This window comes from Scylla paramamosain, chromosome 30, assembly GCF_035594125.1.
Source record: "Scylla paramamosain isolate STU-SP2022 chromosome 30, ASM3559412v1, whole genome shotgun sequence".
In the NCBI taxonomy this organism is placed as follows: Eukaryota; Metazoa; Arthropoda; class Malacostraca; order Decapoda; family Portunidae; genus Scylla; species Scylla paramamosain.
In genome coordinates, this window is record NC_087180.1 from 10,446,615 (window position 1) to 10,471,614 (window position 25,000).

The following is a 25,000-nucleotide window of genomic DNA, read 5'->3' on the forward strand; positions in this document are numbered from 1 at the left end:
TCTCTCTCTCTCTCTCTCTCTCTCTCTCTCTCTCTCTCTCTCTCACACACACACACACACACACACACACACACTCTCTCTCTCTCTCTCTCTCTCTCTCTCACACACACACACACACACACACACACACACACACACACACACACACACACACACACATAAGCGCACACACACACAAGCGCACGCACACACAAGCGCACGCACACACAAGCGCACGCACACACGCACACACACATTACACCTTCCATTTTTCTTCTACTAAATGTTTTTTTTTAATTATATATGTGATTGAGTAAAATAGTTAAAGTTGTATTAAGTCTCTCTCTCTCTCTCTCTCTCTCTCTCTCTCTCTCTCTCTCTCTCTCTCTCTCTCTCTCTCTCTCTCACCACCAAAATACTCTCAACATTGAACTTATTGCTCAAGAATCACCCAAACTATCTTCAGCTCGTCAGGAGGATCGGCTCTTGGGTTCTGATTCCCTGAGAGCACCACGTTAGCAGCACCAGGCAGGAATGAGCCCTTAGAGAAGATGACACGCCCTTAGGAGCTTAGGTTAGGAGCGCCTTACTACCGTGGCCTTGAACGCTAAGACCTAATAGAGAGAGAGAGAGAGAGAGAGAGAGAGAGAGAGAGAGAGAGAGAGAGAGAGAGTGTATTTTCACTATTTTTCCATCTTCATTACAGTTCTCGTCTCATTTCGTGCATTTTGTTTTCACTTTCTCTTTTTCTTTCCATTTCCAGCAATTTTTCCTTACATTTTTCCTGGAATTTCTTGTCCTCTTACTCTTTCCTTTTTCCTTCACGTTTTTGCATCTTTTCCCGCATTTTCTACTGTTTTTGAAGACAGTTTTTTTATATTTTTTTTTATTATTTTTTTTAAAGTTATTTTTTGTGTTTCTATTTTTGTTACCCCTGCGGCACGCCCTCCATTTTCTTAGCTTATCTCGGGTCCGTTTTCTTCGCAATCAAGTGTGCGAATAGGATAATAAGATGGGAGGAGAGGAAAGTTAAACCTCTCTTATCCACTCTTTAGAATGATGAGATGACTCCCTCTAGGTCTCTCTCTCTCTCTCTCTCTCTCTCTCTCTCTCTCTCTCTCTCTCTCTCTCTCTCTCTATCTCTCACATGTTGCTTAAATCTGATTATTTCTCTTTTGTATTTCTCCAACATAACATGCTTTAGAGAGAGAGAGAGAGAGAGAGAGAGAGAGAGAGAGAGAGAGAGAGAGAGAGAGAGAGAGAGAGAGAGAGTCAGTCTGCCATATAATAACATCAAACACCAAAACATAACCTAGCCTAACTTATCCTACCCTAACATGACTTGACCTGACGTAACCTAACTCAAATTAACCTCCTAACTTGACCAAAACCTAACCTAACTTGAACAGACTTAAACACACCTAACCCAACCCAAGCCAACTCAACCCAATGCAACCCACCCCAACCCTAGGTTCAACTTGACCTAACCCAACCTAACTTAACCTAACCCAATCCTAAGTTAACCCAAACCAACCCAACTTAACCCAACCCAATTTAACCTAATCTAACCCAACTAAACCCAACCTAACTTAATCTAACCAACCCAACTTAACTCTACCAACCTAACCTAATGTAAAGCATATCAAGACAGGGACAGATACTCACACTTTCCCAGCAATACCTGGCAAGACACCTGATGTCCTTAAGAGTTACACAAGACAACGCGTGTAGTGAAATTTAGCCCTCAAACTACTCAGCGATATGAGCTAAATTTGCATGAAACAGAAGATGATCATGGTTATATTTCATTCCACCACCACCACCACCACCACCAAGACCACCACCTGTATAAATTTAATAAGCTGCTCACGTAACGAAGAAACTTAGCATGTATTTGACAAAGACGAAGTTACATAAGTAGATATTACGTACTGAATTGCTATTTCTGTCTCTCCTCTCTCTCTCTCTCTCTCTCTCTCTCTCTCTCTCTCTCTCTCTCTCTCTCTCTCTCTCTCTCTCTCTCTCCTCCAGTCGGTTCCTTAGAATAGCATTTCCTTCCCTCCACTCCGAACCACCATTCCTTCCTTCTCCTCCTTTTCCGCTTCCTCTTCCTTTTTCTCCTTTTCTTCCTCCTGTTCTTCCTCTTCCTTTTATGACTACTGGTTCTTCTCTTTTACTGATTCTCTTTTACTTCCTCCTCCTCCTCTTCTGTCATGCATTTCTCTTACTTCCTCTTCTGCTCTTCCTCTTATAATTCCTGTTTCTTTTTTCCTGATCCTCCTCTTCCTCCTTTTCATTGTGTTCTTCTATCTTTATTCCTCCTGCTGCTTCTTCTACTCTTCCACCTTTTACACACACACACACACACACACACACACACACACACACACACACACACACACACACACACACCTCGGCGATACATGCAAAAGCACTTTCGCTATAAAAAAGTTATTTCTCGCTACATTAGCCTTGAACGTCATGGTTTTTCAGCCGTGCGTGAGTCTTGCTTCCGCGAACGATTCAATTGTAATTACTGACTCAGCAGAAACATCACACACACATCACACAACTCATCAGTACAGTAGGTGTGGAAAAATTATAACACGTATACATTATGATGGTGTAAGTACCTGTATGGGACCAGAATACATGAATTATTGACAATATATATGAAGTAATTAAACAGTAACATAATTGGATGGGAAAGTACCAAAATGTTTAAAGATAATAATGATTGTGGTAAAGAACAACAATAACGACAAAGAACAAATACAATAACAACGACGACAACAACAACAACAACAACAACAACAACAACAACAACAACAACAACAACTACAATAACAACTACAACGACGCCAAAATAAATAACACAGAGGAGAGTACAACAGCCGAAACACACACACACACACACACACACACATATTGTGTGTGTGTGTGTGTGTGTATATTATATATATATATATATATATATATATATATATATATATATATATATATATATATATATATATATATATATATATATATATATATATATATATATATATATATATATATATATATATATATATATACATACACACACACACTTCTCATACCTTTTAAAAACGACAAAAAAATAAATAAAAGTAATACATAAACGTGAAAACAGCAACCAAAAACAGTGAAAACAGCAACCAAAAACAATGTGATATCACCACCACTGAGACTTAAACAACAGAAAAAAAAAACACACAAATATAGACCAAGGGAGAAAATGAACAAATTCCGCTAGTAGGCGGAAAAAAAAAAAACAGGAAAATTAAAAAGAGGCAGAGGACGAGTGCAATTCATAAGGTGTCAAAAAGATACAAGTAAATGAAAGGGGGATAATAATAATGAGGCGGAGGAGTGTATCTATCGAGGTGTCAAGAACAATGAGAGTGGCGAGGCGAGGAAGCTTCCCGCCTCCCACCTGATGGCACACAAATGGTGGCAGCGGTGGGAACAAAGGGTATGACATCGACCCCTGGGTGTGAAAGGTCGACTGGATGAGTACATGCATTACCAGATGAGATGCTACCCACCCACCCACTCTCCTACACGCACGCAAGCGCACTCACGCGCACACACACACACACACACACACACACACACACACACACACACACACACACACACACACACAGGTAAGTAATGTGTATGTTACGTCAGTTCTTTTTTTTACCATTCTTTACTTCAAAAAAATTCCTATACTATTCTAATGAAATACGTTTGTAATATTCTTGAGTGCCATTTTTTTTTTTTTACTGTTGCTTGGAAATGACTGGAGGGAAAAAAATAGTTTGTATCTTTTTTTTCTTTATAAAAAAATATATATACAATTCTAGAACTCTCTCTCTCTCTCTCTCTCTCTCTCTCTCTCTCTCTCTCTCTCTCTCTCTCTCTCTCTCTCTCTCTCTCTCTCTCTCTCTCTCTCTCTCTCTCTCTGTGTGTGTGTGTGTGTGTGTGTGTGTGTGTGTGTGTGTGTGTGTGTGTGTGTGTGTGTGTGTGTGTGTGTGTGTGTGTGTGTGTGTGTGTGTGTGTGTGTATGCTTCCTAGTTCTCCTCCATCTTAGACTAGTCCTCCTCATTCTCATTCTGCATCTCCTCCATCTTCCTAAACCCCCTCCTTCTTCCCCCTCCTCCTCCTCCTCGTCTCCAGGGTTTCAGGGTGGCGCGTCTCCTAAGCTGCTCGAGCCTCCAATACCCGTGGGCTGAAATTATTCATGTTGCAAGATGGCGTGAGAATGTTGGTGTGTCTCAATGTAACTAAGGATTATTGGAGAGAGAGAGAGAGAGAGAGAGAGAGAGAGAGAGAGAGAGAGAGAGAGAGAGAGAGAGAGAGAGAGAGAGAGAGAGAGAGAGAAAAATGTGTGTGTGTGTGTGTGTGTGTGTGTGTGTGTGTGTGTGTGTGTGTGTGTGTGTGTGTGTGTGTCTCTCTCTCTCTCTCTCTCTCTCTCTCTCTCTCTCTCTCTCTCTCTCTCTCTCTCTCTCTCTCCATTGCAGAGAAATAGATTTTTCTCTCCTACATCTGTTGCCGTCAGGGAATTTCCCCTCGCGGGTAATATAATTGCCATGTTCCGTGATTGATTATCCCGCGACACTCACCAGGGGGACGGGGAGGGAGAGGGGGAAGGGGAGAGTTGTAGAGGGTATGGAGAGGAAACATAGGAATGGACGGAAGGAAGAAATGGAAGGTGAGAGAGAGAGAGCGAGAGAGAGAGAGAGAGAGAGAGAGAGAGAGAGAGAGAGAGAGAGAGAGAGAGAGAGAGAGAGAGAGAGAGAGAGAGAGAGAGAGAGAGAGAATACCTCACCCGCCACTTATCCACTCTTCAATCCTCATATTCTTATCTTCTAATCCTACCGCGCATCATATCCCTGTTTGGTTAGGTCAGATTAAGTATGTTAAGTTCAGATAAGGTTGATTATGTTATGTTAGGCAGTCAAGGGCAGATGAGTCAGTTAAGTTTAGCTTCACTTGTTTATCTTGGCTTGGATTCGAACCCTGGATGAAGCAAGGCAACACTTCGATAGATATGATAATGGGAATCTTTTCTATTTAATTTTTAAAGAAACGATAAAAGTAATAAAGAGATAAAGGAAGCGATTTTTTTTAATGTGTGTCCTTAGTTGGCTTCCTTCATTTGCAAAGAACATAATAAAAATAATTAAAAGTATCATTAAAAAATAAACAAACCCAGCAAAAATCACAAATTTAAAAAAAGTTTCAACACGTAAAACTACATTGCAAGCTCTTATTGACGTAAATACTAGCCCTACACACACACACACACACACACACACACACACACACACACACACACACACACTCTCTACCTACAAAGACTCACACCCACTTACCCACCCGCTCATCCATCCACAAAAACAAGTCTAATCTTCCAAACAGTTCCTAAGCCACAAGCACTACACCCAGCTTGACCAGAGGCTTTGTGGTGCCGCTGAAAGCCAAACATCCTGGAATGAGAGTGAGGACACAGAGAACAATGCAAGGCAGAGACCAATACAAAGAGCAATAGTACACATACATTCAGTACACGTTCACTTTTGTACCTTGCCTTCAGTCTTAATAAAATGTAAAAGCATTGGGAGGCACAACAGATATCAAAATAAGTGATGGTTTGTTCATATCTGGTTCGTATCTTTTCGTGTCATTTTTTTTTTCTTTTTGCTCTTCAAAATCAGATTATTCAAACAAAATGGCAAGTGTACTGTCATCTCTCGTCAAAGAGTTCACTAAAAATAAATCAAATATTTACTATGGGGTTCATAAATATACAAAAGGGAAAAAAACTAAATGTGTACTTTTTTTTTACCGGACAGTCATAAAAATGTTTTCTCGCATATGTAATTATTCCTGCAACTATAATAATTAACTATCATGCTCTCTCTCTCTCTCTCTCTCTCTCTCTCTCTCTCTCTCTCTCTCTCTCTCTCTCTCTCTCTCTCTCTCTCTCACACACACACACATTCTACGGGTCTGACATTTTATACACAAGAATAGACAGATACAAAGAAACAAAAATTTCCCTTGCATTCTTCTTCACACTTTGATATACAGTATGTGTGTGTGTGTGTGTGTGTGTGTGTGTGTGTGTGTGTGTGTGTGTGTGTGTGTGTGTGTGTGTGTGTGTGTGTGAGAGAGAGAGAGAGAGAGAGAGAGAGAGAGAGAGAGAGAGAGAGAGAGAGAGAGAGAGAGAGAGAGAGAGAGAGAGAGAGAGAGAGAGAGAGAGAGAGAGAGAGAGAGAGAGAGAGAGAGAGAGAGAGAGAGAGAGTGTGTGCGCGCGCGTGAAAGAATAAACCACAAATAAAACATTTTTAAATATTTCTCATTGTAAGCAGCAAAATACTCGTAAACAACCCAAAAATAAACACACGATAAAGAAATAAAACAAAAGCAACATTACGGAAAAAAAAAAAAATCACATTGAAAAAAATATACGCATGAAGATTTAGCATAATTCCCACGCTATTGCCAACTCACTATCTCCCATTTTCTCTTTTTTTCCATTACAGCCGACACTCTGAATGCATCATACATTACTGCACTTTTTCACCCTTTGCCAGAGCACCCCTTCCCCCCTCACTAAGTACCGATGCCTCCCCTTCTATTACGCTCCTATTTCGCTACTCAGTGCTTCATTAACTCTCTCACAGTGCTTCACGTTTCCTTAAAAAGTCTCCCACTGTTGTTTTGCCTCTCTTTGCTATTCTCTACTGCTGAAAAATCCGATAAAAACTCTCTCTCTCTCTCTCTCTCTCTCTCTCTCTCTCTCTCTCTCTCTCTCTCTCTCTCTCTCTCTCTCTCTCTCTCTCTCTCTCTCTCTCTCTCTCTCTCTCTCTCTCTCTCTCTCTCTCTCTCTCTCTCTCTCTCTCTCTGTGTGTGTGTGTGTGTGTGTGTGTGTGTGTGTGTGTGTGTGTGTGTGTGTGTGTGTGTGTGTGTGTGTGTGTGTGTGTGTGTGTGTGTGTGTGTGTGTGTGTGTGTGTGTGTGTGTGTGTGTGTGTGTGTGTGTGCTCTCCTTACATTATTTTTTCTCCCACTTTTATCGAGTAGATTATTTCAAAAACATTCGTCAGTCAGTCAGTCAGTCAGTCAGTCAGTCAGTCACTCTCTCACACACACACACACACACACACACACACACAGTGACGGCACTTCACTCACTAACAGAACACCTCATCAGATTCCTCGTCTTTTTCACTGGCAATCCTTCCATGTATTAACCTGAAGCTACATCACAGAGCGTCAAGCAAAGTGGCTCTCTTCACCGCCCTCATTTTTCCTGCTGCCTTCACGCTTATAGTGCCACGCCGGGTGTGCCATTAGTGCCACGAGGGATGGCTGGCATCGCACACGGCATCCTGAGCAATTAAAAAAGCTCCCGGGCTGAGGTGCTCACATTGCAGCGAGTGCATGAATATGTCACTGACCAAGGACTTAACATAACGTAACCTAACCTAACGTATTCTAACCTAACCTAACCAAAAATCTACATTGCCTGAAATATTTGTTGTGTGTTGAATATCTGAAGTAAACTAGTAAGTGTAACGTTAAAGGAGCGTAGGTTAATGATTCTTAAAAGATAGAAAGGATGCAGAATATTCCTTACTAGAACAGATTAAAGCATTTGAATTTAAATTTGTTGGTGAGGCATGAAATGAGGGGATCTGATAAAAAAAAAAAACTATTTAAATGGAATGATACATAAGAGTGCAATAAACAAAATCCTTAGGGTTAATAACCTGGATAGGACTAAATGTAATGACTTGAAATTTAGTAAAAGCAAAAAATAAACTAATTAATACTGTGATAGATGACAGGAATAACCTCACTAATCAAGTTGTTAGTGCCGGGTCAATAGGGAGCTTTAAAATATTAGACAAATTTATGGACGGCGATGACAGATGGATATAAACAGAAATGCTTGTATACGAGGACTGCCACGTGTGACCTCCTGGCTTACTGCAGTTTCCCTTGTTTTCTTATGTTCTCATGCTACTCTTGTTCTTGGCGTCACGTGGAGGGCGGTCGTGTTTCAGGTGAGTAATGGCAAGCAGGTGCAGGGTGGGCGCTCTTAAGGGTGAGGTGTTGCAGGGTGTAGCGGTGTGCGCATTCCAAGGCTTCTTTTGTTTCTTTCCTCGCAGCGCTGGACGGTCTCATGTTAAGTGGGCTTGGTTTTACGTGTGTCTGGACCGGCGAGGTGGATTAGTCTGGTCTTGCCCCTGATTATTATTATGAAACATTCCACGTGTCATTTCATTGTTCACTCGTGGTTCTTTTACGTTTTCTTATTTATTTTTTTCTTTTCGTTTTAATAGTGCATTATAATCTCATCTTTGTTTGATATCCGATATTAAGTTTTGTTTCGTTATTCATGTTCTGTTCCTCCCTTTACTCTTGTTCAATTTGTTTAATTAATTCCACGCGAGGTCTCATTGTTTAGTGCAGGTTGTGTTACAATTTGGAGTTCTCTTACCCTTTATTCATGTTCACTTCCTCCTGCCAAACCAAATCATTCCCTCACCTTTATTTTTCTTAGCCCAAGCGATTTTTTTAGAGCTCTTTCGTCCTCTTCTCACGACCCACACTTTTCGATTCATGAATTACTTTCATTTTAACTGCTCAATCTATAATACTTTGAGTTCTTGGTCCGTCTGTGTCTGTCAGTCTGCCTGTCTGTCTGCTTGTCCAACTGCACGTAAACCTGAAAACTTTACGAACACAAATAATTTATGTGCGGTCAACATCACTCACTTTTCTTTTTTCTTTTCTTTTCTTTTCTTTGCGATCTGGAGACGTGGGATACCTTCTCCTTCTTCCTCTTTTCTTCCTTTCGTTGTTGCTATTGCTGTTGTCGTTGTTCTTGTTCTTCTTGTCCTACTTTACTTTGACCAATACTCGAGTAACATCATGCATCAAAAGTGTTTAGTTCTTTCCTCAATCTCAAGTCCTCTGATCTCCTGACGGTCTGCCTACAAAACCTAACTACTGATAGACTCGAATGAGATTAGAGGAGTTAAGGTCGAGAGAAGACGCTAAACACAGTGGAACTAAGTGTGGCATGTTACTAGACTTCTGACCACGACTGTATCTATGGAGCAGTCTGCTGTTCTTAGTTCAATAGGCCTCAGGTGAGCACGATGCGGCAGGTGACTAAGATCCCCATTCAGAAACGCTCTGCTCTCACCAAAAACTATTTTCTAAGGCCACAGAGGTGACTGGTCGGGTTCTCAAGAACGTTTGTAGAAGTCTTGTTAATCTGTAACTAGAACCATAAAACACTCTTAACAAACCCATGCCACTTTGACTAGTGCTTTTTGAAAGTAGTGAAGGTGCGGCGCAGAAGTGTTTCAGAAAATTATCCTAAGATGGAGGTAGTTTGATTCCTGTGACGGCCACCTATGCTCACTGAGTCTAAAGTCGTCTGTAAGTTTCTATTCAGGTAACAATACTCGCATAAATTCATACAAAAAAAATGACATGGCTAAGTAATGTCATTAAGAGGATGTGTTTTTTTTAATTGGGTGCTAATTAATATGCATCCTGCCGGTACACCTGTGATTAGCAACCTGCTTAAACCAAATCACACAAGCTACTTTATAATACAAAAGTCTCTCTCTGTATTTTTTTCTTTTGCTTTCGTTTACAAACAGAAGAGCTGCAGTACTTATAATCGAGAGCAGAAGTAAGTGTGTGTGTGTGTGTGTGTGTGTGTGTGTGTGTGTGTGTGTGTGTGTGTGTGTGTGTGTGTGTGTGTGTGTGTGTGTGTGTGTGTGTGTGTGTGTGTGTGTGTGTTCCGGAGATGACTGCAACTTTTATTTACTATTTTCCTTCTTTCTCTTCTCTTCGTTTCTCCTTTTTTTTTTTTTACCCATAAGAGACAGACCAATGCCTACAGAAAACAAAAGGTTATTTTACATATAGTACACTTGCTCTCTCTCTCTCTCTCTCTCTCTCTCTCTCTCTCTCTCTCTCTCTCTCTCTCTCTCTCTCTCTCTCTCTCTCTCTCCGCACCAATAGCAAGTGAAATAATACAAAGTTCATGCATTGTACTTGTAAAAACAAAAAACCTAAAAAATAAATAAAAAATAAGTAAAACACCAAATCAAACACAACAATTAGTACTTCTTAACTACAGTACCACAAACGATCTATTCACCCTCCTCCTTCATACTCTCATTCATTCCCTCTCCTTTCACAACCCCACTCGTTTACTCTCTCCCTCTGTCTACTCACTCATTCGTTTAATCATTTCCGTCCTTGTATTGTTCAATCTTCATATTCATTCACATTTCCCTTGCGTGACAAAATGCAACCAACTTTGTGTTTCCATCGGGGTTACAATTCTTATTTTATTTGTATTTGCCGCGCCTCCCTCTCTGCCTAAAGCCGCCCACACGTGACTGACTCAACGGGTGACTCAATCCAGGCGTGACATCTGACTGTGTGTGTGTGTGTGTGTGTGTGTGTGTGTAGGTAGGTAGGTAGTATGTAGCTGTGTGAGTGTTTGTCTGTATTCGTATTTGTCTATCCATGTGTCAATCTCTCTCTCTCTCTCTCTCTCTCTCTCTCTCTCTCTCTCTCTCTCTCTCTCTCTCTCTCTCTCTCTCTCTCTCTCTGGAAACGCGGGTCAATAATTTACGAGCATATATTCCTTTACTTTTCTGAGCATCTGTCTGTTTCTCTATGGATGTATGTATATTAATGTATGTATGGGTGTATGAATGTACCTTTCTCTCTCTCTCTCTCTCTCTCTCTCTCTCTCTCTCTCTCTCTCTCTCTCTCTCTCTCTCTCTCTCTCTCTCTCTCTTTCTAAAACCCATACATGTTTATAGATCTAACTTACTATGTATGTATCCCCTATCTCTCTCTCTCTCTCTCTCTCTCTCTCTCTCTCTCTCTCTCTCTCTCTCTCTCTCTCTCTCTCTCTCTCTCGGCCAGCACGGGTCAGGGCGTGAGAGAGCTAAATTATTCACGGCCGGACAACTCAAGGCTCTGGAATATTAACAGAAAAATGGCCGCCAGCCTCCACACGGGCCCGCCACGCCCTGGACATCAAGAATTTACCGGACACGAAGTCAGCACAATTTTTTTTTTTCTCCCTTTCCTGCCCACTGCTTTATGCCTTGCCCTGTTTTCCTTTTTTTTCTCTCTCTCTCTCTCTCTCTCTCTCTCTCTCTCTCTCTCTCTCTCTCTCTCTCTCTCTCTCTCTCTCTCTCTCTCTCCATCTTCCTCTTCCTTCCTAATGTTTTATATTCTGTTTTATTGTTTTTTTCTTCTTCTTCATGGTTACTGCTTTATTCCTTCTCCTGTTTTCTTTTTTCTTTCTCTTTTTCTGTGTCTCGTTCTTCCTCTTCTTCCCCAGTGTTTTATTTCTTGTTCACTTTTTTCTTCCTACCCACTGACCTTGTTTCCCTTCCTCTTTTCTTTTTGTCCTATTTCGTTGTTATTCACCGCTTTATGAATTGTCCTGCTTGCTTTTTTTTCCCCCCCTTCTTGTTCAGTGCTTTGTCTTTTTTCTTTCCGTTTTCCTATCCACTCTTCTATATCCCATCATGCAATTTCTTCTTATTCTGTGCTTTATTTCGTTATTTTTTTAACCTCTTTCTACTCACTATTGTTGGTTTTGTCGTATTTCTCCTCTTTCGTGTACACTGCATTATGTCCTCTTCTACTTTTCTTTTTCCTTTTCTGTTCACTGTTTTATACTCCAATTTTTTTTTTCCCCTCCCTTGTTTTCCCATTTCGTGCCTACTGGTTTATGCTCTTTCTTTCCTTCTTTTCCTTTTTCATAGTCATTGCATTATGTCCTGCTTTTTTTTATCAGTTTATCCTTTTGTTCGCTGATTTCAACATGATTTTTTTTTTCGTATAGATTTATTCAAATTTCTTTTATAATGTTCTGCATGCGTAAGTTTTTTTTTTTTGCCATTCTGCTGTTTTTTTAAGTTTAGCTTCCTGTTTTTTTTTTTTTTCGTCATCTCATTCGTCTTTTATCGTTATTATTACAGGTTGTGAACAAAAAGCACAAGTGTAGCTATATTAAACATCTTAATTTTCGACTTGTTGTGCATAATAGTTTTTTTTTACTTTGGGTCTGTTCTATTTTTTTTTTTTTTTTTTCAATCTATTTTCGTAACTCGTTTGTGTGTATGTCGTTTCATTCGTCTTGCTATTATCATTACAAACTGTCGTCAGGTTTTATCTGTTATACCTTCTCTCTGTTCTAAGTTATATTGCTATCTAATTACCTAACTTTTTTTTTTTTCGTGTGTATCATTTCATTCATCTTTTTCTTATTGTTATCACTGCAGACTGGTATACACAGTAAGTCACCATGATTTCACTGCACACCTTTCTCTCTCTCTCTCTCTCTCTCTCTCTCTCTCTCTCTCTCTCTCTCTCTCTCTCTCTCTCTCTCTTTACTTTATCTCTTTCCCTTTTTAGCGTCGGAATAAAAGTTTAAAGTCACAAGTGCCTTCACCTTCGCTTTCTTTTACACAATTCTCTTTTGTCCGACTGGTTGATATTTGAGGCGAAAAAAAAATTAAAAAGAAAAAATAAAGACACGGATGTACATTTTATTGAACTTTTCCTTGCAAACGTTTTTCTCTTTTTTTTTATCTTTTTCCCATTTTTCTTTTTCTCCGAGCCTCCCTTGCACACCTGCCCATGTAGAGGATTTTCGGGAGCATATTTTACCTGGCTCGGCTTAACTCAGGTGTGAAGGGCTATGTAGGGAGGCGAGGGAAGACAAATAGAGGTGTAGGAATAAAGAAAAAAACAGAGGAGGAAAACTCAAGGAAATAAGGAAACAAAGGCGTGCAGGTAAAGAAAGATGTGGGAGAGAAACAAAAGGTGCAGGTGTGTGTGTGTGTGTGTGTGTGTGTGTGTGTGTGTGTGTGTGTGTGTGTGTGTGTGTGTGTGTGTGTGTGTGTGTGTGTGTGTGAGAGAGAGAGAGAGAGAGAGAGAGAGAGAGAGAGAGAGAGAGAGAGAGAGAGAGAGAGAGAGAGAGAGAGAGAGAGAGAGAGAGAGAGAGAGAGAGAGAGAGAGAGAAACAAGCTCATACATGAATATACATCTTATTCATCCCATTTTATATATATATTTTTATGTATTTTATTACTTTAACACCCATTGTATCATTTACTTATTCCAAACCATTTTCCTCTAATTCTACCAAGCCTTCAGTGCACCACGTTTCTCCCCGTCTCATCACTCTTCCTTCTCACTTACACCCTGTTTTATCTCTTTATTTATTCATTTTCGTGTTCCTCTGCCCTCAAACTTTCCTGCATCTTCTTTCTCCTTCCTGACATACACTTTCCTTTTTTTCTTTGGCCTCCATTTTGTAGCACACACCCACTGGCCTCCTGCCCCGCGCCGCCTTGTCTCCATGACCTTATGTCCCCCTCTCGTACACTTTCAGACATTTTTAAGTACTTCGTCCATCAGATTTTCGATACAAACACTTCTCTTGTCTTCGTGCACTTTTTTTTCTTTTTACCCCTACGATTCTTCTCTCTCTCTCTCTCTCTCTCTCTCTCTCTCTCTCTCTCTCTCTCTCTCTCTCTCTCTCTCTCTCTCTCTCTCTCTCTCTCCCCCGGTGAGTGATGTGATAACGGAACGAAAGACGGGAGAGGAGGAAAGACTGACAGGGGAAGATTGTGGTTCAGATAACGTTGGGGGAGCTAATGGAAGGGCAGGGGTTGCTGGGAGGGGCAAGGGCAAGCAGAAGCGCCAACGGAGGGAGAACAGAGGTGAGTCAGGGAGGAAACATGATCTGATAAAAGCTAGAAAATTAAATCCCTAGTCCGTATGAATCTCAGATACTCCAGATATTTTAGTCGAGCCAGAAAGAGAGACGTTTTCTTCAAAGCCATAATATAGAAGATGGGTCTAACCGGTGACTAAGTTAATTATTGTTATTGATGAACATACACACGTACGAACATCTACGTGACAGGGCCGATATGTTATAACCTGAGGTGATTCAAACAAAAAGAAGCTTCTATCAAATATCTGATCATAAAGAAGTTATGTTGCATAATTTAATCACATTAGTCTATGAAACAAACACTCCTACGGTCACTCTATTAATAATCCGAAAACTGTAAGAAATAAATAAGTAAATACTATTTGCGTCAACACAGAAGAAAAAATTTTGTTTGTGCATTTTTTTAAGAATTGAACTGTTTAAGAACATAAGAACATAAGAAATAAAGGAAGCTGCAAAAAGCGACCAGGCTTGCACGTAGCAGTCTCTGTATGAAATATACCTACCTATTTCCACCTATCATCCCATCCATAAACCTTTCTAATCTTCTCTTAAAGCTCCCTTTAAAAGACTAGAATGCAAAATAACAATCTAAAAATCGGTATATGGTATACGAAGACGGTTTAGTAGTGGTTAAGTAAAATGCTAAAAGAAAATAAGTAAATGAATAAATAAATAAATAAATAATAACACCTACGAAATAATGGGAAAAGTGTAATGTGCAGCCAATATTGTGTCGAGGAGGAGAACAAAATAACGTTATAATTCGTTAATGGTCATAGTACTCAGGTTCTTAGTACTGAGTCATTAGGGAGCTTTAAAAAAGAAAAAAACAAGGACAAGTTTATGGGTGGAGATGATAAAAGAAAATAGGAAGGTATGTTTTACATAATAATAATAATAATAATAATAATAATAATAATAATAATAATAATAATAATAATAATAATAATAAACGGTTTATTATTCAGGCAGTTAAAAAACTGAAAATGTACAGAGGGGGTGGGGAAATACTTAACATTAATCCTAAAGCTAAGTCTAATCTAGAAGGGAAATACTATTGATTGATAGCTCGCACCATGGTTGCAGGTGTAGGCGTGATGGCTTCTTGCAGTTTCCCTTATTTTCTTACGTTCTTATGTTACTACTAAACTACTACACTACTACTACTACTACCACTACTACTACTACTAAAAATAAGCTAATGTCTTATACGTAACAAGAGAAAACAATAACACAATGGCCATTCCTAAGCCAAACAACACATAGCGTGGAGATTCCCCACACAAAAGGTTGACCACACGCAGGAGAACGGTGTGACTGGCTGGCAATGTGCGGACGACCTTACACAACTGCTGCCTTAAAATTAAATTCACTGATGGAGAACGTGAAAAGCTTCCTAGTTATTATGCAAATTATCACTTTATATCTGACCTGCAGATTTAAATTTTCAACTTTTATTACTTTTTTTTACTATTTATTTATTTTATTTATTTTTTTTTTTTTACTCTTCCAATTGGTGACTGGTAATGTGGATATTTAATTGCTTTCTTACAATTCAGTGATGGAGATATCAAAAGCTACGCACTTATGTATATTATAAATGGGAGTGTATATACACCGCCTATACTTGCATTTCACCTACTGAGTTCTATTTTCAATTTTTTTTTTTTTATTTTATCTATCCATTTTTTTATTTATCTATTTTTATTTATTTTATTTTATTTTATTTTTTTCTAGTTCGTGAGTTTCAATTTCAACATTTTTGCATTTATATTTGCTCAATAGTGTTTTATTTTGAGTTTTCCTTTTTCTTTTCTTTTTATGCTATTTACTTTTTTTCTGTAATTGAGAAGTTTCGTTTTCTACACATTTTGCCTCTCTCTCTCTCTCTCTCTCTCTCTCTCTCTCTCTCTCTCTCTCTCTCTCTCTCTCTCTCTCTCTCTCTCTCTCTCTCTCTCTCTCAAAACCTCCATCACATTTATATCCTGAAAAGTTTACACTTAACTTCTCCTCCTCCTCCTCCTCCTTCGCTTCCTCTTTTTACAAACATCACACATTTTCTCCTTTCCCTCTATTCACAATCTATTTACATCCTCCTCATCCTCATCCTCCTCTTCCTCCTGCTCCTCCTCATCATCATCATCATCATCAAAGGGGGGCTTTTCACACTTCAGTTACAATGCAAAGTCAAAAATAAATAGTAATGTTCGCTCGCCATGAAACACTTCAACTTTATCTTGCTGCCAATTATTATTAGTAATTATTATTATTATTATTATTATTATCATTATTACTATTATTATTATTATTATACTACTACTACTACTACTACTACTAATAATAATAATAATAATAATAATAATAAAATAATAGTAATATTATTATTACTATTATTATTATTAACATTACCATTATTATTAACACTATACTACTACCATTATTATTATCACTATACTACTTCTACTACTACTATTACTTCTGCTTTTACCGAAACCAAGAATATATTAATAATGTTATAGGTGAGGGGAAATACCAATAGCAGAACTGTGATTCCTGAGGACGAAAACAAAGCCAGATGAACAGGGAATTATTCAGATTACTTGCTCCTTACTTTCTGACAAAACCATTTCTCTCTCTCTCTCTCTCTCTCTCTCTCTCTCTCTCTCTCTCTCTCTCTCTCTCTCTCTCTCTCTGGAATCTTTACCTTTACTATTCTACATCTCTTAATTCAGACTGCGCAGTTTATCACAATTAGCCTCGTAGGAGCTCGAGGTTCTGCTGATGTTTGATCTTCCTTTGTTACTTTATTATCGTCGCATTTTAAGACTTCACGAGGTAGTAACTCTGGACACACTTTTAGACTCTCATCTCAAGGGACTGGCACCTTTAGAGGACCTTTTTCTTTCAGTTTTGTTACCATTACCCAGTGAATGAAAAATTAGTAAATGAATTAATGAAAGTCTATATCCACCATTGCAACACGAATCCAGGTAATTAAACACAGGTAATCATCGAGAAACGTGTCCCAAAGGATGTATGGATACACACACACACACACACACACACACACACACACACACACAACGTAGTAGTAGTAGTGGTAGCAGTAGTAGTAGTAGTAGTAGCAGCAATGGCGGTGGCGGTTGTGGTACAGATGGTGGTAGTGGTGGTTTAATTATTATTAGTTATTATTATTATTATTATTATTGTTACTAGTAGCAGTAGCAGCAGCAACAGTAGTAGTAGTAGTAGTAGTAGTAGTAGTAGTAGTAGTAGTAGTAGTAGTAGTAGTAGAAGTATTTTACTAACAAACCCACAAACAAATTCAAGACACAACAAAGAAAATATAGTCTTGTCTAACTTAAAACACACGTTACACACACACACACACAGTCAGACCAGTACTTCACATCCCTCAGGGCGTTGCTCTTCACAAAAAACAGACACGAAAGAAAAAATAATAATAATAATCCACTAATTTGCATCTGTTTGGCATCATATCTACACTGGCCTGGCCCTGCACAGCCTCCCTCACTCCAGGACGCGTTTACCCCATCTCGCACCAACCACCTGCCTTTATTACCTGCCTCACTTTTACCTACGCGTGTATACCTTACTGAGTGCAGGTATATTAAGAGTATCTCATGCTGTATATAGAAGTACTTGCTGCTGTTGGCTTCATTTCTGCTTGGTTATGTTCTGGTTTGGTTTGTTTCGACTGGACTGAATCTCTCTCTCTCTCTCTCTCTCTCTCTCTCTCTCTCTCTCTCTCTCTCTCTCTCTCTCTCTCTCTCTCTCTAGGAAAGTTTCAGGGATAATGATGCTTTTCAGTTTGCTTATTCTGAGTTTTCATGCATCGTTAAGAGTTCGGGTCAGTTTGAGTGTGTTTGTGTGCATGTTTGTGTTCCTGAGCTTATAGTGCGCGCGTACACACACACACACACTTTTGAACTACTACTATAAATCATACCAAGATATTTTTAACATTATAATTATCCCTTATATATCTTTAACGCTCAATTATTTTTTCCTTGCGTCTCTTCTCTGCGAACCTTTAGTATATATTATCTGGTTCATAAATATATCAGCTTGTAGGACAGCAGCGATAACCATTAAAGAGACCTATAAATAAACCAGCGGCGCAGATTATTGGAGCAGGAAAAGCTACATGGTCTTTGCAGGAAAAAGCCGGTATTCCCACACACACACACACACACACACACACACACACACACACACACACACAGAATCAGTACAAAAGAGAATGACTAAAAGAATACAGGGGATGAGGGGTATTCCTTACGAAACGAGACTGAAGCTATTAAATTTACATTCCTTTGAGAGGCGAAGGTTGAAAGGGGACCTGATAGAAGTCTAAAAATATAGCGGATATAACAAGACAGATGTAAGCAAAATTTTCAGGATCAGTTATCAGGATAGAACATGAAATAATGGGTTTAAGCTTAAAAAAAAAGAAAAAAAATATTAGTTTCAGTTTCAAGAAAAAGATGGGAAAGAACTGGTTCTAAAATAGAGTGGTAGATGAATGGAATGGACTCAGTAATCAGGTTGTTAGTGCTGTGTCATCAGGAAGCTTTAATAGAAGACGAGACAGATTTCTGTACGGAGATGACAGGTGGAAATAGGTAGGAAAGTTTCGTACACAAACTGCCACGTGTAGATCTGACGGTTTCTTGCAGCTTGTATTCATATGCTCTTTCACACACACACACACACACACACACACACACACACACACAAAGCTCCTCTCCCTCGGCAGTCTTGACAGCTCCCTTACAGCTACCCAAGAATGAAAACCCCAACGTAGCTAACAATAACCTAAGCTAACCTAACCTTACTTCACCATACCAACGTATTCTAACCGGGCCTAATCGAATTTAGCATCCTAACCTGATGTTACCAAACCTAACTAAATATAACTTACCTAAACCTAACCTAATTAAACCTCACCTAAGTTAACCAAACCAAACCAATCTATTAAACTAAACTAAACCTAACATAACCAAACGAAACTAAACTTAACCTAAGCCAACCAAATCACACGACACACAACACAGCTTCACATCACTCATTATAAGCAAACTTAATGCAGCCCAACAAAAGCTAACCTAACTAACCAAAAAAACGACAAAACCAAGCAGCATCAGAGGAATATCATGTCTTCATCAACTTAATCACTTTAACTTCAAACTGACGTCAAATATCGCCATGTGTCGCTCCCCGCGTTGCATTTCACTATTCCGGCCTTTAGCGTCAATTACCAAATCAAGCATCGCAAGAGCTAACTTAATTAATGCGGAAATAGTCCAACAGAGAATACATTTTAGAGTTAACCCGGCCAGTTTTTTGTTTAGTGTACCCTCATTGTGCTCCGTTTTCTCTCGTCGGTTCGATTTTTTAGTCACCAATGGCAGCTGGTGTTGTGTGAATTAAGCCTCATCATCATCACCATCATTATCATCGTCACTATTATCATCGTCATGGTAGTCATCATCGTCATTATCATTGAACAGCATTTACTGGGTCGTGTGGCGCTTTCTCTCTCTCTCTCTCTCTCTCTCTCTCTCTCTCTCTCTCTCTCTCTCTCTCTCTCTCTCTCTCTCTCTCTCTCTCCACTTCGTTGTTTTTTTCTGCTCTTGTGTTCTTTTCAGAGTGGATTTTTATGCCGCTTTCTTTCTACTTTTGTGCGTGTTTCTGTTAGTCTTATTCCGCTTTAATCTTCCTTCTCTTTCTTCCTTTACCTTACTTTTCCTACGCCCAGCTGCTCCCGCCATCCTCAACTCACAAGGGAATCCAGGAGTTCCCTATAAACACGACCTTTGTGGGCATCCCTTTGCTGCTCCGAGGCCCATATTTTGTAACGCTTCAGGGTTTATGAAGACTATTTTCAAAAGCCACGGCATTATTTGTCGGGTGCTCAAGAGTTGTTTTCCTCACTGGTGGCGTGCTGAATCCTTGCTGAAATGCCGCTACAAACATGGAAATATGCTTGAGAACACTAATACATCCCGCTGCAGCCTGTTAAAACTTGTCGAGATTTATTTTTCTTCTTTTTATGTTTATGTGAGAGAGAGAGAGAGAGAGAGAGAGAGAGAGAGAGAGAGAGAGAGAGAGAGAGAGAGAGAGAGAGAGAGAGCCCACTGACTTATCCTTGCTTTGTGTCGACTGCCTTACCACTTTTAACAAATTAAAATGGCTGTTACTAGAGTTCTTAAAGGCGTCTGCAGGTTTCTAGCGAGTTTAACAAGGACGCCACGCCATTCTTACTCTTATTCCTATTCTGTCAACCTTATCAATGCCTTCCACTGGTGAACTCTGAACTCTCCTGGTACTTTCTCCTTACCTTCAACTTGTACTGTTCAAAGGAGGAGCATCAAGACACTTTACAAAATAAAATTAGCCTCTCCATTTTTTTTTTTTTTAACGAGATCTTAAACATTCTTTTTAATATATTTCCCTTTTACCCGATTTAAATTGCATGAAAAAAAAATATATATATACATGAAAAAAATACAAATAAAGTGGAAAAATATCAATCAGAATCCAATTTACGCTTCAAAAATAACCTTAAAGCGAGTCTAGGCCATTCAGGGACACAGATCACAGCACGATAAGTAGGAATGAACCGTCAACAAGCATACAGCACGAGTTGAAGTTAATAAACACGGAGACGCACAGGTAGCAGACACTTATTAATAAAGGTAGATTTAAAAACACCAACGCCAGTCTCCCCGCAGTGATGTCAGTGTTAACCCGTGACTGTGTCCTGCCATCAAGGGGATCTGGTCGCTCCTCAAGCCGCGCGTCTCGTGGCCCTGCTCGCATTAATAAAGGATGACAGGACGCGTTAAGGACACAAAGTAATCTTGTATCTCTACGACACAAACTCCACCTGCGCACACGCACACACACACACACACAATATTCAACAACATGCATACATAAACACAAATATACATATACACAATCTCATTTCATCGCTCATCGCTAAGACCTTTCTTGATAAATTATTACACGTACGCACGCACGCACGCACAACAGTATGCATTTCAGATCCCATGAGGCATCATTTTGAGCAGATTTTTTTGTAAACAAACTGTTGTATCAATATGATATTATGGCACAGCTTGTTTGACGCCATCCCATAATTGACAGCACCACAGTGCATTGCCAAAGAGTTTACTCTTGGCTTTGAAGTCGGAGCTGGTAAGAGCCAAGAAGACGTAGTTGTGACATGTAAAGGGGCTACGGAATAGGAGGAAGGCAAGGAAGGCGGGAGGGAGAAGACAGGGGTAGAGGGAGGTGGAGTGATACGTCACAACTAAGTCAAATAAAACCTTCCCTGTCCGAATGTCTTGCCAGTTTCGCTTTCCAAACAAAGAAGAAACTACTCAAAGAAACACACTTAGCACTGCACCGTAGCGCCATAAGTTAGGGGACGGTGTCAAACAAGCTGTGCTAAAATGTCATACTGATCCAGAGGTTTGTTTATATCTGCGAGGAAAAAAAAAAAAAAAACGATGCTTACGATGTCTGAAACGGTTACTACTACTACTAATAATAATAATAACAACAGCAACAATAACAATAAAAACAACAACACGGCATTCCAGGAGGCGAGGGTGAAGGCGGCCGGGGACAGGTAAATGCTGCGTCCACTCGGGCCAGCCAGGCGTTATTGATGGCGCGGAGCCTCGTTCATTAGGGCATCGAGGTTTCGAGGGACAAAAGGATATGAATGAAGGATATGAAGGATAGCCTGGCCTCTGTCCCTCTCCCTCTCTGCATATCCCTCTCTGCATATAACTCTCGCACAACTAACACTACTAACACTACACAGCATTCCGCTCCGATGTACAGTAATACGTAGCGATAAAAGGCAACGATTATGCTCCTCGTAATATAATACAAAGCTGGGCATGTGACGCTGTATACTAATGGACGTAACGAGCGCATTAAACCACTTGATGGAGGCGCCATGATGCGAGGATAGTGGATAGGGATGCCCGGATTATCACACGGATGAATGGATTGTGCTGTGTCAGTACAAGTTTTTTTTTTTTATTTACCTGTCTCCTATTCTCTTTAATTGATGTGTAATGGTCTAACTAGCCATGGTTATGATTCCGTAAACTTTCCAACTATTTTATAAAACTAATTACTTACCCTGTCATCGGTTACTTGGTGCTTAGAACAAGTAATCGAGTTTCTAATCAATAGTAGATCGTTAGTACAATAAATTTTAACTATATACTTTAAATTAATCGTATTTGTATCCGTAAGTATAAGCATGTTCAGGCATCCACTTTATAAACATCCATCATCCATACTTGACCTTATCTACGCATCATTTGCACTACATGACCGATCATATCCAACCCAATCTACATAATTATAATCGACACCATGTATCCAGCCAGCACTCATTTAAGTATCATTTACACCATCATCAATCTCCCATTCCCAACTCACTCCTGTAATACAACATCCTCATATCCACCTATATTATTACCCATACACAACCACATCTCCGTATCACCTACATCCACATATCCCCATCCACATACATCATCCATACTCATCTTCGCACCACATAACATATCCATACCACCTATAAATCCAAATCTGCCATAGCCAACCATATATTACGCACTATTTACACGGCTCCACCACCACCACCACCTCACCGGGAGTCGCCGCGCCGCCCTGCCCTCCACGCTCGCTTCACCTCAGGAACTTTAATCCGCCGGCATCCAGCAAACAAACACATGTGCACCTTTTCTTCTCGCGCTGCCGCATTAATCAACGGATGAATAATCAACAATCACGGAGGAAACTCTGATTTGCATCCGCTGAAAAACAGGAAATAGTGTATTATCATCCTCACACTCACCTTCACCACCGCGCCGCCATTCCCTGCCCGCTGATATTCCAAAATTGTGGCCAGGTCGTTGTCACCAGCCGAATAACCCTGCACTCACTTTCACTGTTTAATTTCTTTCGCTATTACGTCTGATCAGCCGATTTTCTCCATGAAGGCAACTTAATTCTTGGACGAAGTGGAAATGCTGAACGAAGTCTAAGTAAGGAGTGTCTGTTACTCGTTCACGACCAAGCCTACCCCGCCACATGTTCCGCCACTTTCAAATCACTCCTCTGTTTCTTGATCACACTTACGCACTCCAGTCTGCCATCACGTGTTGTATTGTCCCTTAAGTCACAGGGAAATTACGCGGTTTAAGGTTATTTCCAAGCCGCCAGTCAGCCATGAACACTCCCGCCACTATCACGTCGCGCACCGGTGACTGCCGCGCCGCTTGGCCAAGGAGCGGGGGATTCATGAGGTGCTTCGAGTCCACTGTTCAGAGCTTCAAACGCCGGGAGTCATTATCAGCTCGAAACACTTACACAGCTGAGAAATATAAACGTACTGGAAAATTGTGTACTATATGAAAAACGGGTAACTTCCTTTATTCATATCGCAGTCCTGAAAAGTTAAATAGTTTTACATCACAAATGCGGATCACATATATTTAATGTGCATGTTTAATAATCTTGATGTGAGAGAAAACGTAAATTCTGACTTTATGGTGGACTCTTGTAATGTTGATTTTCATGTTTGTTGACGACATTATTTCGAAAGTGAATTGAGTTTTCATCAAATATCCTGGTGTGTGTTTTTAGCAACGCTTTACTCTCCCCTGAGGACCTAAAAATAAACAAATATAAAGCTTCCCTGCAGATACAAAGAGTTTTGTTTACCTCTGAGAGGATGGCAAACAAGGGGACTCATATCTGCCCTACACCCAACACCGCCACCACCATCACCACCAGCAGCAACACTGCAACACCGGCACAGCACCACCATTACTACCACAAGTACCATCACCACCATTACCAACACCACTACCAGCAACACTGCTGCATCGCAAAGCACCACCACCACCATAAACACCACAACCACCATTACCAAACACTACCAGCACCACCAACACCACCACAAACACCATTACCAATACCACTACCAGCACGGCCATTACCACCACAACCACCATCACCACTTCCACTGTCAACATCACTACTACCATCATGAACACCACCATCACCAACCAGCTCTGAACCAGCAGAAGCACCACCACCACCACCACTATTACTTTCACCATCGTCAGCAATACCAACATTACAACAAAAAGCAAACTCATTAGAGAAAACATTATCATTTTCCCTTTTTTTTCTGCACAATAACAGGGTCTAGAAATTATGTAGACAACACGTGCTTACTAATACAACCCGGAATCCTGAGACTTAAGACTACTAAACCCTCCTCGTTCCATCTCTTACATTTAACATACTCCAGTGAAAGTTGGGGTTATGAAGAGTGTTTTCGATATTCTATTGATAGTTTTATAAAGATTCTTAATCAGTAATATGAAAAACACTAAAGAATACGATTAATCATCTCTGTGGGCTTTGAAAATGGTCCTGATGAGAGAAGAAAGCCTTTAAGGAAGAGAAGAAAGTGTTCAAGGATACGGATCTGAATATTTGAGGTACACCAGGGGCGAGCGAAGGCATGCAAGGTTTAGCTTTCCCACAGCCTGACGGAGACGAGACACTGACGATGAATACTGTACTAGTCATTAACCGTCTGAATCCGGTGGTTGTTTTTGCACTCTTATTTAGGCTGAGTTTACATGTTTTTACTAAGTTTCATGGATGCTGTCTTAAAATCAATGAGTTGTGTGTTGTGTACAGTAAAATTCTCTATCTGAAAGTATCTAGTTTTGTATAATTTCAAGTTGGAATAGGCTAATTTGATATGTTTCAAGAAGCCACCCGGATTTTAAGGGATAATGCTCGTACCGTATCAGTTTTTATCTTCGGCTTCGAAAAAGAAATAATAAAATCCACTTGCATACTTATATTCTAATACAGAAATAAAATTAAAAAAAAAACGTCATGGCGGAAAAAAAAGAAATACACCACAACGAACTTTTCAAAAATGACATAAAAATAAAAACGTAAAAAGAAGAAAGAAAAAAATATACAGGAGGCTGCGTTTTTCTTTGGTGTTTTATTTTCGAGGACATGAGTCAGGGTGAGGGAGTGAGAGTGCGGGCATGCTGGAGGTCGGAAGGGACGCACTGGTATCTCGCTCGATGCCATCAAACGTTC

The 25,000-nt window shown here is 39.9% G+C and overlaps 1 long non-coding RNA gene across 1 annotated transcript in view; it reads right to left on the reverse strand.

Moving 5' to 3' along the window:
• Nucleotides 1-25,000, reverse strand: part of LOC135116101 (uncharacterized) — a 99,299-nt gene that overhangs the window by 69,099 nt on the left and 5,200 nt on the right. The window lies entirely within an intron of this gene.